Genomic DNA, 18,856 nt, shown 5'->3' with positions numbered 1-18,856 from the left:
ACAGAGTGGAGGAAACTTGCTGGGCATATACACTCAGTGGGAACCCACCTGCCCAGCAGCCTGATACCTGTCAGTGCATGCTTACAGCTCCACAGGGACTCACCCTGGGTTCCTGGGCTTGCTACTCCCTGCTGCCATTTCTGGGCCTGAACACATGCTCCAGGCACCTCTGCCCATGCAGCCACAGTCAGGCCCAGGTGCCAGGGTCAGGGCCATGTCTATGCTCCAATCCTTTTTTGGAGCACCACCCCTGACCTTTGGTCTGGGTCTCCAGAGCTTCCTGTGTGGAGACATGGGAGGTGGTGGGGATGGGGGTGGTGTTGGAGGGAGGCATCTGGCAGTTTGCCGAGCCTGGTAGAGTTGGGTTTCTAACTGGAAGGGGTGGGGTCATTCCCGTGGGATTCACCAGATTCTGAGGTGAAAGGGCACAGGGCAGCTGCTTCATGCTGTGCATGCACCCTCCTGCCCCTCTGAGTCCCCACCCTGCACATCCTTGTGCAGGCCGAGATCAAGTGGGAGGTGCATCCCAAGGGTCCCTGGGATGTAGCAGAAGTGCACACATAGCAGCTAGGTAAGTTAGTAAAATTCAAAGATCTCAAATTAATGTGCTTCACAATTTGAGGAGGTTTATCAAGAAGAGAAGACTAAATACCAAGCTACCAGAAGGAAGGATACGAGATTAGAACATAGATAAAATAAATAAAGAATAGAAAAACAAGAGAATTTGTGAAACTAGAATTTAGTTCTTTCAAAAGATGAATAAAATTAAGAAACCATTATTTACATTTCCCCCACCCAAAACAATGAGAAAAGACCTCAATAACTGAAATAAAAATTGCAAACAGTGACTTACATTCTGACCCTTTAGAAATGAAAGGATTATAAAAGAAAACAGGCTGGAAGGAAGTAAATGACATGATGGAACTGTAGCCTACAGCATCTGTTGGGATTTGCTCTATAGCTGCTCATTGAATTTTGCCTTGAAGGTCTTCACCTTTCTGTATATACTTTCTATTGCATAATAGGGATGGGATGGGACTGAGATTGTGGAACTATATTCCATAACAATTTTTGAAATTACCTATATAATTGCATGTTGAGCTGTACATTAAGAGTTGACACCTTTCTGTATATATGTATGTATATATACACACAAACACACACACACAGTATATTTTACAATAATGGAAATGGCTGAAGTTGTGGAACTGTGACACATGACATTCTTTCAAATTTGTTCTCCAACTATTTGTGAAATTGTACTTTGATTGTTATCACTGTTATGTATATAAGTTAAGGTTCACAATAAAAAAATACAAAATACAAAAATAAAAATAGAATAGAATGGACAATTGTATGCCAACAAAGTAGATAATCAAGATGAAATGGACAAATTCCTAGAAACACAAATTACCTAAATTGACCCCAAAAGTAATTAAAATCCTGTAACAATTATAGAGATTGAATTAGTAGCCACAGGACTTGCCCTTGGCAAGACTGTTGCTGTAAAGGAGAAGCTAAGCCTGCCTATAATTGTGCCTTGGAACCTCCTCTTGAATGCCTCTTTGTTGCTTAGATGTGGCCCTCTCTCTCTAGCTAAGCCAACTTGGCAGGTGAAATCATTGCCCTCACCCACATGTGGGATCTGACTGGACAAAAGGGAATGTGGTGTTGAAAATGATTGTATAAAAATGTAGCTGATGAAGGGTGACAATTTGATTGGGAAAGCCATATGGACCACACTTCCCTTTGTCCAGTGTATAGATGAATGCGTAGAAAAATGGGGGCAAAAAAAGAAGGACAAATTTTTTTAATTAATAAAAGTAATTAAAATCCTGTAACAATTATAGAGATTGAATCAGTAACCAAAAAACCTCACAAGAAAGAAGTTATGTACCAGATGACTTCACTGTTGAATCCTACCAGGCAGTTAAAGAAGAATTAAAACAAAATCTTCTCAAACTCTTCCAAAAAAATGAAGAGGAGGGAACACTCACTAACTCATCTATGTGGATAGCATCTCACTCAAACTAAACCAGATGAAGACAGCACAAGAAAAGGAAATTATCAACCAATTTCTCTTATGGACATATATTCAAAATTCCTCAGCAAAATATTAGCAAGCCAAATCCAAAAGCATGTTAAAAGGATTATACACAAAGACTAAGTAGGATTTCTCCTAGGAATGCTACAGTGGTTCAACATATGAAAATGAATGTAATACACATTAACAGAATAAAAAGAATAAAAAAATGCAAAGAATACATGATCATCTCCATGACATTAATACAACAACAACAACAACAACAACAAAAGAGAATACATATCATCTCAATAAACAGAAAAGGATTTGGCAAAATTCAAAACAGTTTCATGTGGAAAACGCTTCTAACACTAGGAAGAAAAGGAAATACCCTTAACATGATAAACGGCATTTATGAAAATCTCACAGCTAACATCATACTCAATGGCAAAAGACTGAAAGCTTTTCCCCTAAGATCACAAACAAGACAAGGGTGCCCACTTTCCCCACTGCTATTTAACATTGTGCCAGAAATTCTAGCCAGAGCAATTAGGGAAGAAAAAGAAATGGCCATCCAAGTTGGAAAGGAAGAAGTAAAACCATCTCTATTCCTAGATGACATGATCTTATATATGGAAATCCTAAGGCATTCACAGAAAGCTACCAGGGGTAAAAAATGAATTCAGTAAAGTTTCCAGGTAAAAGATCAACATAGATCTATATTGTGTCTCTGTACCCTAGCAATGAACAATCTAAAATGGAATGTTAGAAAATAATTCCATATATGAGGGCATCTAAAAGAATAAAATATCTAAAACTGAATTTAACCAAGAAGATGAAAGACTTGAACACTGAAAACTACAAAACTTTGCAGAATGAAATCAAAGAAGACCTAAATAAATGGCAAAACATACTGTATATGTGGAGTGGAAGACTTAATACCTTGCTAACCTGTCAATACTACCCAAAGTTATCTGCAAATTCAATGCAATTCCTACCAAAATTCCAGCAGTCTTATTTTGCAGAAAAATATGTAATCCCCAGGTTCATACAGTATTGCAAGTGGCTCCAAATAGTCAAAACAATTTTTTAAAAGAAGAATGAAGTTGGAAGACTCACACTCCCCAATTTCAAAACTCACTACAAAACTACAGTAATCAAAAGAGTGAAGTACTGGCATATGGAAGCTCATATAGACCAATGAAATAGAATTGAGAGCTAGAAATAGTCCCACACATATAAGGCCAATTGATTTTCAACAAGGGTTCCAAGTACATGCAATCTGGAAAGAATAATCTCATCAAGAAATGGTGCTGTGATAACTAGATATACACATGCAAAAAAAATGAAATTGGACCCCTGTCTCAAACCATACACAAAAATTAATTCAAAGGAAACTGGAGTCTGTGGTCAAAAGTAACAGTGTAATATGCCTCCATTAAATGTAACAAAGGCAATATACCAAAGCTAAGTGTGTATGAAAGGGGGATATAAGGGAGGGATACGAGATTCTTGGTAGTGCTGCTGTTTTCTGTCCTTACTATTATATTGTATTGTATGACATGTTATTTTTCTTTTTATCATCTTTTTTATTATTCACTCAAAAAAACACAACTTGTTTTGTAGTAATCAATATGTTCAAGTGCTGCTTGTGGTATTAAATGTACAACTTTATGATGATACCATAAACAATTGACTGTACATGGTGGATAAGTGTATGATATGTGATTGAGCTTCAAGTTAAACTTGGGTGCCTCCTAGTAAGATTTATGAAGCCAGAGACATGATAGGCTACATGGTTTTTGTACCAAATGAAGAAAACACATTATTTCCTTCAGAAGAGCTGAAGTTTTTTTGCAGAATTAAATTCTAAAATTTATATGAAGAGACATCTAGTCAGTTCAACAAATAAATTTTTAAAAGTTAAATGACAATTTGAGAAATTGATGGATTTTTGTGCTTAAATTATCCCAACTGTTCTGTCAATCAATGTAAGCACTGTCCCTAAAATTTGGTGACTGTGTGTTCTGTGAGAGTCAGAGTGTAAAACAATATGGCATTCCACAAAAAGTTAAACGTAGAATAATCATATGACCCAGCAATTCCATTCCCAGGTATATACCCAGAGGAAATGAAAACAGGGACTCAAACATACCTGTGCACCAGTGTTCACATTAGTATTACTCACAGTAGCCAGAGGTCAAAACAACCCAAGTGTCTATCAAGAGTGAATGGATAATTGAAATGTTGGATATACATCCCATGGAGTATCATTCAGCTATAAGGATGCTATAAGTTCTGATATAAGCTACAAAATGGATGAATTTGAAATGATTATTTTGTGAAATAAGCATGGCACATGAGGAAACATAATATATGGTTCCAGTTATATACCTAGAAGTAGCAGGTTCATAGAGACAGAAAGTAGATTAGAGGCTACCCAGAGATGAAAAGAGGGAAGAAGCTACAGTTGTTGTTTGGTGGGTACAGTTTTTGAAAATTTTAGAAATTTTGAAACTAAATAATAAAACAAAATCCAAACCTAGCTCAACTACTAAGATTGAGTCCACTTCCACATCAAAGGCCTAGCAGAAGAAGATTTCCACTTGTGAAATATAGATACTATTCATCTCTCCTTTTACCATCCTACAGAAGATGTCTGGCTTTTGGCCAAATGTTACCACCAAAAAAAAAAGCAAGATAAAAAATCAGAAAAAAATCAGCAAGAGAGAAAGTGATCAATGAACTAAACTCATATTCCAAACCCAAATTTTAGAACCATCCAAAAAGGAAGTTAAAATAACTATAAATTATGTTAAAGGCTTTAGTGGGAAAGGTGGAAACAGCAACAAGAAAGTAGAAGTGCAGGAAAAATCAAACAACTTCTTCTCCCTCCCTCAACATGGCAGAGATGAAAAATGCCTTCTATGGGCTCATCTGGAACCTCAACTCAGCCATGGAAAGAATCAGTGAAGATAGTCAATAGAAGTTATCCAAACTCCAATACAAAGTGAAAAAGTATAATGGAACAGGACAGGATATCCAAGAGTTGTGAGACAAGATCAAATGTCCCAGCAAATGTGTAATTGTGATCCCAGATGGAGAAGAGCAAGAATGGAGCAGAAGGCGGGGCAAGATGGCAGACTGGTGAGCTGTATGTTTTAGTTACTCCTCCAGGAAAGTAGGTAAAAAGCCAGGAACTGCGTGGACTGGACACCACAGAGCAATCTGTCTTTGGGCATACTTCATACAACACTCATGAAAACGTGGAACTGCTGAGATCACCGAAATCTAAACCATCAATGAAGAAGAGAAGACATTATACATACCAAAGTCTAAAAAATCTTAATATGCTCAAAGAGACAAAGGAAAACATAGAGAAAAAACTAAAGGATATCAGGAAAACAATGAGTGAATAATATGAGAATCTCAATAAAGAGACAGAAAATTTGAAAAGGAACCAAACAGAAATACTGGAGTTGAAGACCACAATAACCAAAATGAAAAATTCTCTAGAGAGTTTCAATAGTAGATTGGAGCTGGCAGAAGAATCAGTGAACTCAAAAACAAAGACAACTGAAATAATTCAGGCTGAGAAGCAGAAAGAAAGAAGAATGAAAAAAAGATAAGCAGTGCCTAAGAGACCTGTAAAACACCACCAAGTGTACTAACATACATATTTTTGGAGTCCTAGAAGTAGGAGAAAAAGAGAAGGGACAGGAGAAATATTCTATGAAATAATGGCAGAAAACTTCCCAAATTAAAAAAAAAAAGAAATGAATATACACATTCAGGAAGCCCAATTGACTTCAAACAGGATAAATTTGAAGAGAGCCACACTCAGACTGAGTAGTGAAACTATCATATGCCACTCAAGGATAGAGCTCTAATAGATGCAAGAGAAAAGCAACATATTAAGTACAGAGGAGTCCCAATAAGATAAATTGCTGATTTGTCACCAGAGTCCATGCAGGCAGGCAGGGAGTGGGTTGAAATACTTAAAGTGCTGAAAGTAAACAATTGCCACCCAAGAATTTTATATCCAGAAAGACTATCTTTCAAAAACAAGGGAGAGATTAAGATATTCCCAGACAAACAAAAACTGAGGGATCTCATTGCCACTAGTCCAGCCCTACAAAAAGTGCTAAAGGGAGTTCCTCAGACTGAAAAGAAAGGGCTGCATAGTGGATTTAAGTGCCATAAATCAATAAAGACCTCAAAATATGGAATGGGGAGTTAATGATTAATTGGTACAGAGTTTCTGTTTGGGGTGATGAAAAAGTTTTGGTAATGGGTAGTTGTGATAGAAGCACAACATTGTGAATGTAGCTAACACCACTGAATTATATATTTGAATGTGGTTAAAAGGAGAAACTTATACTTACTAGAATAAAAATTTTTTAAAAGCCATTTAACTGCAAAATACAAACAGCGAACCCTAATGTAAACTGTGAAGTATAGTTAATAGAATAATTGTGACAATATAGTTTCTTCAATTTTAACAAAGTTACCATACTTAAGCAAAGTGTTACTAAAAGGGAAAACTGTATGTATGAGAGGGGGTGTGTTAGTTAGGGTTCTCTACGGAAACAGAATCAATGAAAGGTATCTATGACTATAAAATTTATAAAAGTGACTCACGCAACGTGGGTATGCACGTGTCCAAATTCTGTAGAGCAGTCAGCAAACTATCAACTCCAGGGAAGATATCCAATGAACTCCTCAGGAAACGAACTGGCAACTTCAACGAACTCCTCAGGAAATGCTTAGCTGGGCAGCTGAAGAAGTGAAGGTCCTCTATCTGTCTCGCTTATAGGTCTTCAATTGATTAATTGAATTAAATCCAGCCAATTGCATTCTATCATTGTGGAAGACACGCCCTTTGGTGAGTCATCAGTCACAGCTGCAGTCAACTGACTGATGATTTAATAAACCAGCCTGTTGGTTTATTAACCAGCCACAAACGTCCTCAAAGCAATTGTTAGGCCAGTGTTTGTTTGACCAGACAGCTGGGTACTATCACCTGACCAAGTTGACACATGAACCTATCCATCACAGGGGGTATAGAGGAACTCTGTATTTCCTGCATGATTTTTCTGTAAACCTACAACTTCTCTAATAATAAATAAAAATAATTGATAAAAAGTGGAAGAGGAAGATAGAACAAGAGGTCATAGTGATGCAATGTGAAAAGGACTCAACCAGCTTGGTGGCCTTGAAGACGGAGGAAGGCAGGCCATGAGCCTAGGAACGCAGAGACACTTAGAAGCTGGAAAAGGCAAGGAAACCAATTCTAGAAGGAACACAGACCTGCTGACACCTTGATTTTAGCCCAGTGAGACATGTCAGATTTCTGACCTACAGAACTGTAAAATAATAAATTTGTGCTGTTTAAAAAAAAAAAAAAAAAAAAAAAAAAAAAAAAAAAAAAAAAGAATGGAGCAGAAGCAATAATTAAATATGGCTTAGAAAGTTCCAAAAGTAATAAAATACATAAAACTAGAGATTAAAGAAACTCAGACCCATGAAGCAGGATAAACATCAAATACACACACACACACCTAAACTTATGTTCAAACTGCTGAGAACCATGACATACAGGGGAATAAGGGTAAGGATTACAGTGGACTCTTGTCAGAAACTATGCAAATTAAAGGGCAATCTTTCAAGTGATTAAAGAAGAACCACTTTAACCTACCAAAAATCTTTCAAAAATATAGGGAAAATGAAGACTTTTCAGAAAAACAAAATGTTTTAATAAAGAAAGTTTGGACAAAACCCAGCAGATTCACACAAGACATGTTAAAGCAGTTCTATAAGCAAAGGAATTACACCAGTCCAAGAATTGGATACACCAAAGTAATGAAGAGCACAGGAAATGTTGAAAACAAGGGTGAACATATAATTCACAATTATGCTTTTTTAACCACTCTAAAAGATAAAAGATAATCGATTGAAGAAAAACCATGGCAGCACCTTGTGCCTTATGGCATAAGTAAAAGTCAAAAGTATTACAATAAGAGCACAAAGGATGGGAGTGAGGACTTGGATGCATACTGTTTTTAAGGCTCTTACACTACACATGGATTGGTACAATATCCTTTGAAGGTAGAGTAGATGTGTATTATGAACTTTTGGGTAACAACTAGAAAATGAAAAATTAAACAGTGGTTAAGGGACAGGGTCAATATGCAGATTGGGCAGCCTGAACATAGCATGTGGCACAAATGCCCAATAAACAGAACCTGGGCTATAAGTCCTGTTTTCTGCCCCACATCTGACTTAGGACCAGAGGAAAAGAGGGATTACAGCCAGGGAAGGGGTCCTTGTTTGGCTGCAGTGCTGCTGGTCTGCCCCCTTGGAGCCTGAGACAAAATGAAAAATCAGTAGTGCTGATCCAGTTTATAGTTAACATTTTGATATGTTTTTCATCATGGATTTTTTAACATTAAGTTCAGCTTTTTAAAAGTACTGCATCAAAATATTATTTATACTGATTACTGAGTTTTCAATGCCTCTCTCAACTCACCCTAGTTCCAGCCCTGTTGGGGGGAAAATCACTCAGGGAAACACCCTATAAAAAAATTAACTCAAAGTGCATCAAAGATGTCAATATAAGTGACAGCATAATAAAACTGTTAGAAGATAATACAGGGAAACATTTTCGAGACCCAGTAATAGGAGGTAGCTTCTTTGACCTTATACCCAAAGCACAAGTGACAAAAGAAAAAAAAAAGAGATAAATGGGAACTCCTCAAAATCAAAAGCCTCTGTGCCTCAAAAGATTTGTCAAAAAGGTGAAGAGGCAACCAACTCAATGGAAGAAAATATTGGAAACCATATATCTGGTAAGAGACTGATATCCTGCATATAAAAAGAAACCCTACAGGTGGGCAAGATGGTAGAGTGGTGAAGTGTAGGTTTTAGTTACTCCTCCAGGGTAGTAGGTAGAAAGCCAGGAACTGCATGGACCAGACAGATACCACAGAGCAATTTGACTCTGAGCATACTTCATACAACACCCACATACATGTGGAACTGCTGATATCAGTGAAATCTGTAAGTTCTCATGGTGAGGGGACCTGTGCCGCTCCCTGGAAGGCACAGTCCTGTGTGAGGAGGGGTCTTGTATGCTGGGAACCAGGAGGGAGAACTATAGTCACAGTTCTGACTGAAAACTCAGACTGCTGATCAAAAATTCCAAACATAGATAGACTGAGACCAGATACCAGAGAATCTGTGAACAGTCACCCAATGGAGAGGAGATAGGGCTAGAAAAAACAGCAAAAAAAAAAAGCCCAAAAATAGAAGGAGACTTTCTGGAGTTCCTGTGAACATAAAATGGAGAAGAGCAGGACTCAAACAGAATCAGGCAAATATGCAAACCCAGAGGGCAAGGACCCATGTCAGAAGAGCTCCTTTTCCTTACTTTCTTGATTATTCCTTAATGGCCCTAAACTCCTTGTCTCTTAGCATTTAAATATCCCATTAGAGCTGCAAGAAGGGCCCTTCTTTTCCTTTTTCTTTTCTTATCTTTTTCTCTTTTCTAAAACAATTACTCTAAGAAGCCCATTACAGAAAGCCTCAGACTTGAAATTTGGGCCCAGACAAGAGCAGATCTAAAGATAGCTCTGAGGGTCAAAGCAATAAGTCTAGTGGCTGAGAAAATTTGCTGAAGACCATAACTTACCAAGAAAAGGGGGGCATCCCCTTACAGCCATCTTCCTGCTGGGATGGGAATGCTCCTGCCCAACACCAGTGCCACAGCCTTGAGCTGCCCCAAATAACCCAGTGTGAGAAGTTCCCAAGAGGTCTTGGGAGGGCACAGCTTGGAATAGGGACCCACTCACAAGTCCCAGGGACAATAGGCCAATACTAAGGACTTGTGGGTCAGCAGCAGAGACAGGCTGTGAGACTGAACTGAAGGATTAGACTATTGCAACAGCTTTAAGTCTCCAGGAACACCTGGGAAATTAGATTATTAAAGCCATCCTCCCTCCTGAACTGCTCAGAAACATGCCCCACATTCAGGGTAGGCAGCACCAACTGCATATGCAAACATGGTGCACCAATTGGACCCCTACAAGACTCAGACCCCCACTCACTGAAAAGACAAAGTTGGGGAGAACTGGCTTGAGGAGAATGGGTGGCTCATGGATGACACCTGCTGGTTAAAGTGTACTCCACCAAGATGTAGATCTGACAAATTAGAGATAAGTATTTGAATCAGCCTACACATCCTAAAAGAACCCTATCAGAGGATCTAAGATGGCAGCATAGAGAGGAGTAGAAGCTAGTTAGTCCCCCTGGAACAACTAAAAAAAAACAAGAAACAACTAATAAATAATCTGGAATAACTGTGGGGGTAAAAATGTGACCTTCCATTCATCATACACCAATCTGAATTGGGATGAATGCCCAAGATCACAGCATAAAATCTGTAAGTAAAAACTACAGATCCAAGCCAGGAGACCCCTCCTTGACATCTCAAGCTGCAAAGCCTTGTGGTGCTACAGAGAAGCTCCCTCCCAGCAAGTGAATATAGCTCAGCTGATCTCTGACCAAGGTTTTAATTAGTCAGTGAGAACTGCTCATTATGAGTGATGAATCTCCACTAAGCAGACACAGGCTTTGGGTGACAACTGACCTTGGAGAGTTGGAGGGTCACCATGGACTACCCCTGAAGGGGACTTTCTCTTCCTTTTTCTGCTCAGTGTAGAAAGCCTCAGCTATTTTCAGTTCCCAGTTCTCTGACCCAGACAAGGGTGGAGATAGCACAGGCAGAGAGAGAACACTGAAATGCTAATGATCTCCCCCTAGGGATCTATCTTCTTTAAGAGTAAAGGGGTGGGACCCAGCTCTACTACCCACATTCCATTCAGAACCAGACCCCAGAGCCTGGAGGAAAACAGCCATGGTCCACACCTCCTTACAACAGTCTGGAATTGCAGGCTGACAGGTGTAACCTTCTGAGCAGAAAAGCACAGTGACCTGAGTCATCACAGGGTGTACCAATTTTCTAAGACACCCTCAGGGAAACTGGATATGGACTATTTCTCCCTTCTGGGACCTGAGCACACTCTGGTCTGGGAAAACCTGATTGGGGTAACCAAGGAAACCATGCCAAGACAACAGAAAGCTACAACCCACACTAAGAAAAATGAAGTTATGGCCCAGTCAAAGGAACAAACTTATACTTCAACTGAGATACAGGAATTGAAACAACTAATAATAAGTCAATTCAAAAAGTTTAGGGAAGATATGGCAAAAGAGCTGAACTATATAATGAAAACACTGGATGTACATAAGGTAGAAATTGAAAGTTCAAAAGACCAGCTGCCAGAATCTATGTAAATGAAAGGCACAACACAAGAGATGAAAGAAACAATGGAAACATGCAGCAGCAGATCTCAAGAGGCAGAAGAGAACACTCAGAGACTGGAGAACAAGGTACCTGAAAGCATACACACAAAAGAACAGACAGAGAAAAGAAGGGAAAAATATGAGCAACAACTCTGGGAACTTAAGGACCAAAAAAAAAAAAAAAAAAAAAAAAAAAGCAAGAATGTATGTGTCATTGGTGTCCCAGATGGAGAAGAGAAGGGAAAAGGGGCAGAAGCAATAATAGAGGAAATAATCAATGAAAATTTCTGATCTCTTATGCAAGACATAAAATATGGATCCAAGAAGCACAGCATACCCCAAGCAGAATAGATCTGAATAGGCCTACACCAAGACACTTAATCAGATCATCAAACATCAAAGATAAAGAGAAAATCCTGAAGGCAGCAAAAGAAAAGCAATCTATCACATACAAAGGCAGCTTGATAAGACTGTGTGGATTTCTCAATAGAAACTATGGAGGCAAAAGGAAGTGGGGTGATATATTAAAGACAATGAAAGAGAAAAACTGCCAACCAAGAATCCTATATCTGGCAAAACTATCCTTCGGATATGGGGATATCTTAAAATTTTCTCTGACAAACAGACAATGACAGAATTTGTGAACAAGATACCTACTCTACAGGATACACTAAACGACGTACCACAGACAGAAAGGAAAAGACAGGAGTGAGAGATTTGGAAAACATTTTTGGGAGATAGTAGCACAGTAATGTAAGTACACTGAACAAAGATGACTGTGAATATGGTTGAAAGAAGAAGGCTGGGACCATGTGAGACACCAGAACAAAAGACGACTGATAAAGACTGGGACTGTGTAACTCAGTGAAACCTAGGATGCTCAATGATTGTAATAAAAGGTACAAATATGTTTCTACATGAGGTAGAACAAATGAATGTCAACATTGCAAGGTGTTAAAAGTAGGTTGGGATTGGGGAGAAATACAATCAATGCAAATTAGGGACTATAATTAACTGAAACATTGTATTATGCTTCCTTTAATATAAAAAGACAATATACCAAAGATAAATGCATATGGGGGTGATAGGAGATGGTATGGACTCCTGGAATTGGTGACATTGTCTGACTGTTTATTCTACTTTAGGTTAATGCTATCTTTCCTTTGTCACTTACTAGCTATCAAGTTTTGGTTTTTGTTTGTTTCTATTTCTCTATTTCTCTCTCTTTTTCTTTTGCTTCTCTGCCTTCTTTGACTTTTCCTCCATCTTTTTGGAAGAAATGGAGATGTCCCTATATAGAGAGTGGTGATGGTGCTCAATACCTAAATATGTGACTATACCAGGAACCAACAAGTGTTTATTTAGAATCTAATATATAGTATGTGAATAAAACCATCTTAAAAGAAATGGGTTGATGAAGAAACTTTGAAGTCACTATAAAAGTGAAATAAGACAGACACATAAAGGCAAATATTGCAGGGTCCCACTGATATGAACTAATTATAATATGTAAACTCATAGATGTGAAATATAAGTTACCAGGATACAGAAATGAGGCCAAAATATGGGGAGAAGTTGCTTATTATGAGCAGAATGTTCAACTGAAGTGAACATAAATGTTTGGAAATGGACAGGGGTGATGGTAGCATGTTGTGAGAATAACTAACAGTGTTGAAAGGTGTGTGAAGATAGTGGAAAGGGTAAGCTCAGAGTGACACATGTCACCAGAAGGAAAGTTGGAGGTTGAAAGCTGGCAATGTATAAAACAGTGAATCTTGTGGTGGACAACATCCATGATTAACTTTACAAATATTAGAAATTTTTCTCATGAACTAGAACAAATGTATGTCACTATAACTAGAAGTTAATAATGGAGAGGTATATAGGGAAAAATATATACCTTTTGCAAACTACATACTACAGTTAGTAGTATATTAACATTCTTTCATCAATAGTAACAAATGTATTATACCAAAATTATGAATCAATAATGGAGGGGGGGCATGGTTAGGGGTATGGGAGGATGTGAATTTCCTTTTTTGGTCTTTATTTCTATTCTGGAGTAGTGAAAATGTACTAAACATTGAAAAAATATTAATTTATTCATGGATGCACAGCTGTATGGTGGTGCAATGGGCAATTGTACACTTTGGATAGTTGTACTGTATGTGAACAATCTCAATAAAGAATATATATATATAAATATAAATATATACTATATATATACACATATATATACCCTACAAGTTATGCAAATGCCAAGACACTAAAAACAACAGAAAATTTTTAACATATGAAAAAAACCAGATGATATGGACAACCCAAACCCAAAAATGCAAATCAAAAGATCAGAGGAGACACAGTACTTGTAGCAATTAATCAAAGAACAAAGTGTGGCACAGGATTTAAACAACATGAAGAAGACCCCAGAAGAGCATAAAGAAGAAATTGCAAGAATAAATAAAAAATAGATGATCTTATGAAATAAAAGAAACTGTTGACCAAATTCAAAAGACTCTGGATACTCATAGTACAAGATTAGAGAAAACTGAACAATGAATCAGTGATCTTGAGGATGACAGAACAGAAAATGAAAGAGCAAAAGAAAGAATGGGGAAAAATTGAAAAAATCAAAATGGGCCTCAGGGATATGATAGATAACAAACATCCAAATATAAGACTCATTGGTGTTCCAAAGGGGAAGAGAAAGGTAAAGGGCTGAGGTACAAGGAAATCTTTGTCTTATCACCAGAAGGTTACAAAATCAAGAGAGTCATCTCAGGGTTAATAATTTAAAATAGGAAATTTACAGTGTGCAACAAAATTACAAAACAAAAAAAGAAACAGAAAATCATGGCCCATGCACAGTAAGGCTATAAATGTCCAGAAAACAACATTAGTGAAGAATATAATGTGGACACACCAGACAAAGTCTTTTATAAAAACAATCTTAACAATGCTCATGGAGAAGAAGGAAAATACAGAGAAAGAAACAAAGGATTGAGGGAAACAATGAATAAGCAATATCAGAGCCTTACTAAAGAGCTAGAAAATTTAAAAATGAACAAAACAGAACTACTGGAGTTGAAGATCACAGTAACTGAAATGAAACAATTCTGGAGGGTTTCAGAGCAGATTGGAGCTGGTAGAAGAAAGAATCAGTGAACTCAAAAACAAAACACTTGAAATGAGTCAGGCTGAGGGACAGAAAGGAAAGAATTAGAAACAGTGAAGATAACCTAAGACACCCCTTGGACACCATGAAGCATGCAATATATTCATTACCAGAGTCCCAGAAAGAGAAGGAGAGAAAAGGGACAGAAGGACTATTCAAAATAGTAATGACAGAGAGCTTCCTAACTGTGACAAAAGACATGCGTGTGCAAATTTAAGAAGCCAAGAGAATACCAATGTAGAAAGTTACCTCTCATCAAATACTGATCACACTATCAGATGCAAAGACAAGAAAAAGTTTTGTAAGCAGCAATATGTTCCATTCAAGTGAGTCACAAGTAGATTGAGTGCTGATTTGTTGTTAAAAAATCCCATAGAGGGAAAAAGGCAGTGGGCAGAAATAAAGTGCTGAAAGAAAACAATAGTGAGCCAAGAATTTTATATGTGGTGAGACTATCTTTCAAAAATGAGGGTGAGATTAAGACATTCCCAAATAAATGCTAACAGAGTTCATAACCATTAGACCTTCCCTACAAGCAATGCTAAAGGGCATTTTTTCAGACTGAAAGGAAAGGATACTAGACAGTGGTTCAAAGTAGCATAAAGATATAATAGCTGCAGTAAACATGAACATTTGTGTAATAAATATATGTGCCAGTATTATTGTAGTGTAGTGTTGATATGTGACTCCAATCCTTTGTCCTACTGGTAAAAGGCAAATGCATAAAAAGTAATGATAAATCTATGGTTTTGGATGTACAATGTACCAAGATATAAGTGGCAATATCCCCCAAAAAGGTTTGGGGCAGAAAGGTGTAGGAAAATTATACATATCTGCTATTGAACTTTAGTTGGTATCAGATCAAATATGATTGTTCTATATTTAGAATGGTAAATTTTAACCCCATGGTAACCTAAAGGAAAAGAGATGAAATATATGTAGAGATAGACAAGAGAAGTTACTCAATATGGTACAACACAAAAAATCAAATAAATGTAAATATAGGCATTAACAGAACAATTGAGGGACAGAAAGTATAAGACATGCAAAGGATAAATAACAAAATGGCAGAAGAATATCTCACATTTTCAGTTTTGAAAAGGTAAATGGATTAACTCTCCTGTCAAAATACAGGGATTGTCAGAAAGGATAATAAAGCATCACCAAACTGAATGCTGACTGCTAGAGACACACTTTAAATTCAAAGAAACAATTAGGTTGAAAGTGAGAGTATGGAAAAAATACACCATGCAATTAGTAACCAGAAAAGAGCTGGTGTAGATATACTACCAGACAAAATAGAGTTTAAGTAAAAAATGATTAGACAAAAACAATGTTTATATGCTGTAGTGGGGACAAATTAATGATAAGATGTAACAATTATAAATATATATACATCTAACAGCAAAGCCCCAAAATATATAAAGCAAATATTGACAGGTTTGAAGGGAGAAATTGATGGTTCTACATTACTAGGAGAGACTTTAATACACCACTTTCTATAGTGGTTAGACTATCTAGTCAGAAGATCAATAGGGAAATACAGGAGTTGAGCAATTCTGTAAACAAACAAGAAATAACAGACATATACAGAACATTTCACACAACAAAAACAGAATACACACTCTTCCTGAGTGCACATGAATCATTCTCCAGGATAGACAATATGATATGTTACAAAACAAGTCTCAATAAATCAAAAAATACGTAAATCATAAATTGTATCTTCTCCCACCACAATAGAATGAAGCTAGAAGTCAATAACAGGGTGAGAACTGGAAAATTCAGAAATATGTGGAAATTAACATAATCTTAAACAAGCAATAGGTTAAAGAGGAAATTGCAAGGGAAATTAGGAAATACTTTGAGGTGAATGAAAATGAAAATAAAACATACAAAAAACTTATGGGATCCAGTGAGGGCAGTGCTGTAAATGCTTACATTAAAAAATAAGACCACCTACATGGGACATGACTCCCAGGAGAGTGAGTCTCATTGGCAACGTGGGACATGACTTCCACAAAGGAGCCTGGCTCATGCATTGAGAGATTGAGAATGCCTTCTTGACCAAAGAAAGGTAACAAAAAAGTTTCAATGGCTAAGAGACTTCAAATAGACTCAAGAGGCTATACTGAAGGTTACACTTATGCAAACTTTACCTAGATATTCCAAATGGCCACAGCATGCCAATCCCAAATCAATAGTAGCCCTGAAAATCCTAAAGAATTCCCAGATCCTTCTCTGAGACTCTATAAAAGTTTCACTCAAAATTTTTCAGAAACTTAAATTCTCCAGAGTTTTCCTATGCCAGGGATGTCCCAAAATGCAGAAGCAACAGCCTCTTCAAGAACATCAACAAGTACATGCCTATTCCCCATTATGTTGGCACCCCTTTTCAATATGAACAAGTTAGGGTGGTCACAGCCCAGATACCCCTGAAGAGTGGGAAATTGATCAAACAAGAGGGAGGAATAGTGAAACACAAGATAGGATTTAACAACCTTTACATATAGATTTTCAATCTCTAGGGTATTAGAATAACTAGAAGAAAATAACTGAAATTGTGGAACTGTGACACTTAACTTTCTTTGAAATTTACTATATAGATACTTATTGAATCATACTTTTAAAGTTTTCATTTTCTGTATATATGTTATATTTAAGGTATGAAATAACTGAAATTTTGGAACTGTAACTCATAATATTCTTTGAAACATTTTTAATTTTAATTCACTTCTGTTGAGATATATTCACGAAGCATAGTCATCCACAGTGTACAATTACTCACAGTACAATCAATTTTTGAACATTTTCCTTACTCAGAACAAAATAAGAATAAGAACACCTAAAACATTCCATCTTCCATCCCACCCTATTTTTGATTTAATTTCTGTCCCCATTTTACTACTCATCTGTCCATACACTGGATAAAGGAGTGTGAGCCACAAGGTTTTTACAATCACACAGAAACACCATGTAAGCTACATAGTTATACAATTGTCTTCAAGAATCAAGGCTACTGTGTTGCAGTTCAACTGTTTCAGGTATTTCCTTGTAACTACTCCAATATACTGAAATCTAAAAATCAGATATTTATATAGCACATAAGAATCACTCCCATAGTGACCTCTCAATTCCATTTGAAATCTCTCAGCCACTGAAACTTTATTTTGTTTCATTTCTTTTCCCCCTTTTGGTCAAGAATATTTCTCAATCCCATGATGCTGGATCCAGGCTCATCCCAGGGTGTCATGTCACATGTTGGGGGGGAGCAGTGAGATTACCTGTTGAGGGGGCTTAGGGAGAGAGGTCACATATGAGCAACAAAGAGGTTCTTTGGGGGAGGCTCTTAGGCACAATTATAAGTAAGCTTAGTCTCTCCCTTGCAGTAATAAACTTCATAAGGACAAGACCCAAGATCAAGGTCTCAGCCTACTAAATTGGTAGCCCTCAATGTTTGTGAGAATATCAGTAATAACCCATGTGGGAAAGTTTAATATTACCACATTTTCCCCCAGTTCCTTGGATGGGGGTTGCAAATACATTTTTATTCTCTGCCCAAACTACTTTGGGATGCATCAGGATTTCACACTAACCTGTACAAACCAACCAGCTCTCACTTCCTATTCAAAGTTCCATGTAATTATGATGTTTATGATGTTTGAATAAACTGACCATATAAGTTAATTTATTTAATGTTCTATAGAAAATATAGATCTTGCAGCAAATAAACATGGCTTCCCTTGTTCTCATGTAGAATTTGACATTTTAAGAGACACTCAACATCATTCTTTACCCTTTGGCCTGAATTGTCTTAGTCCTAACAAGATCTACTTCATTTATAACTCTATCTGAAGCTGAACTCTCTTTCAGCTTTTTTAACAGTTGCTGTAAGAGATAATACTGACATTCATATCTGCCAAACTCTAGTTCTGTGCTTCAGGTGTCACACACATACCTAAATTTCCATAGATTGACAAAGTTATACACAAATAGCTCAGCTTCTCAGAATTTAGAGATAACATTAAAAATCAGGAATAGATATGACTGCTGTAAAGGCTTACAATCTAGGGACTTTACAATAAGCATTCCCCTGATAGCCTGTGTTCTAAATTCAGTTCTCAGAGTTTACACATTATAATTAGTTCATTTTAGTGAAGCATTAGAATGTTTGACTTTTTGTTTCTGGCTTACTTCACTCAAAATGCTTCCCTCATGGTCCATTCGCCCAGTTGCATGTCTCACAACTTCATTTCTTCTTGCAGCTGCTCAATATTCTATTGTATGCATGCACC

The sequence above is a fragment of the Choloepus didactylus genome, chromosome 26 (assembly GCF_015220235.1).
Source record: "Choloepus didactylus isolate mChoDid1 chromosome 26, mChoDid1.pri, whole genome shotgun sequence".
NCBI lineage: Eukaryota > Metazoa > Chordata > Mammalia > Pilosa > Megalonychidae > Choloepus > Choloepus didactylus.
The sequence above is the reverse complement of the archived record's forward strand: the minus strand, read 5'-3'. Positions refer to the sequence as shown.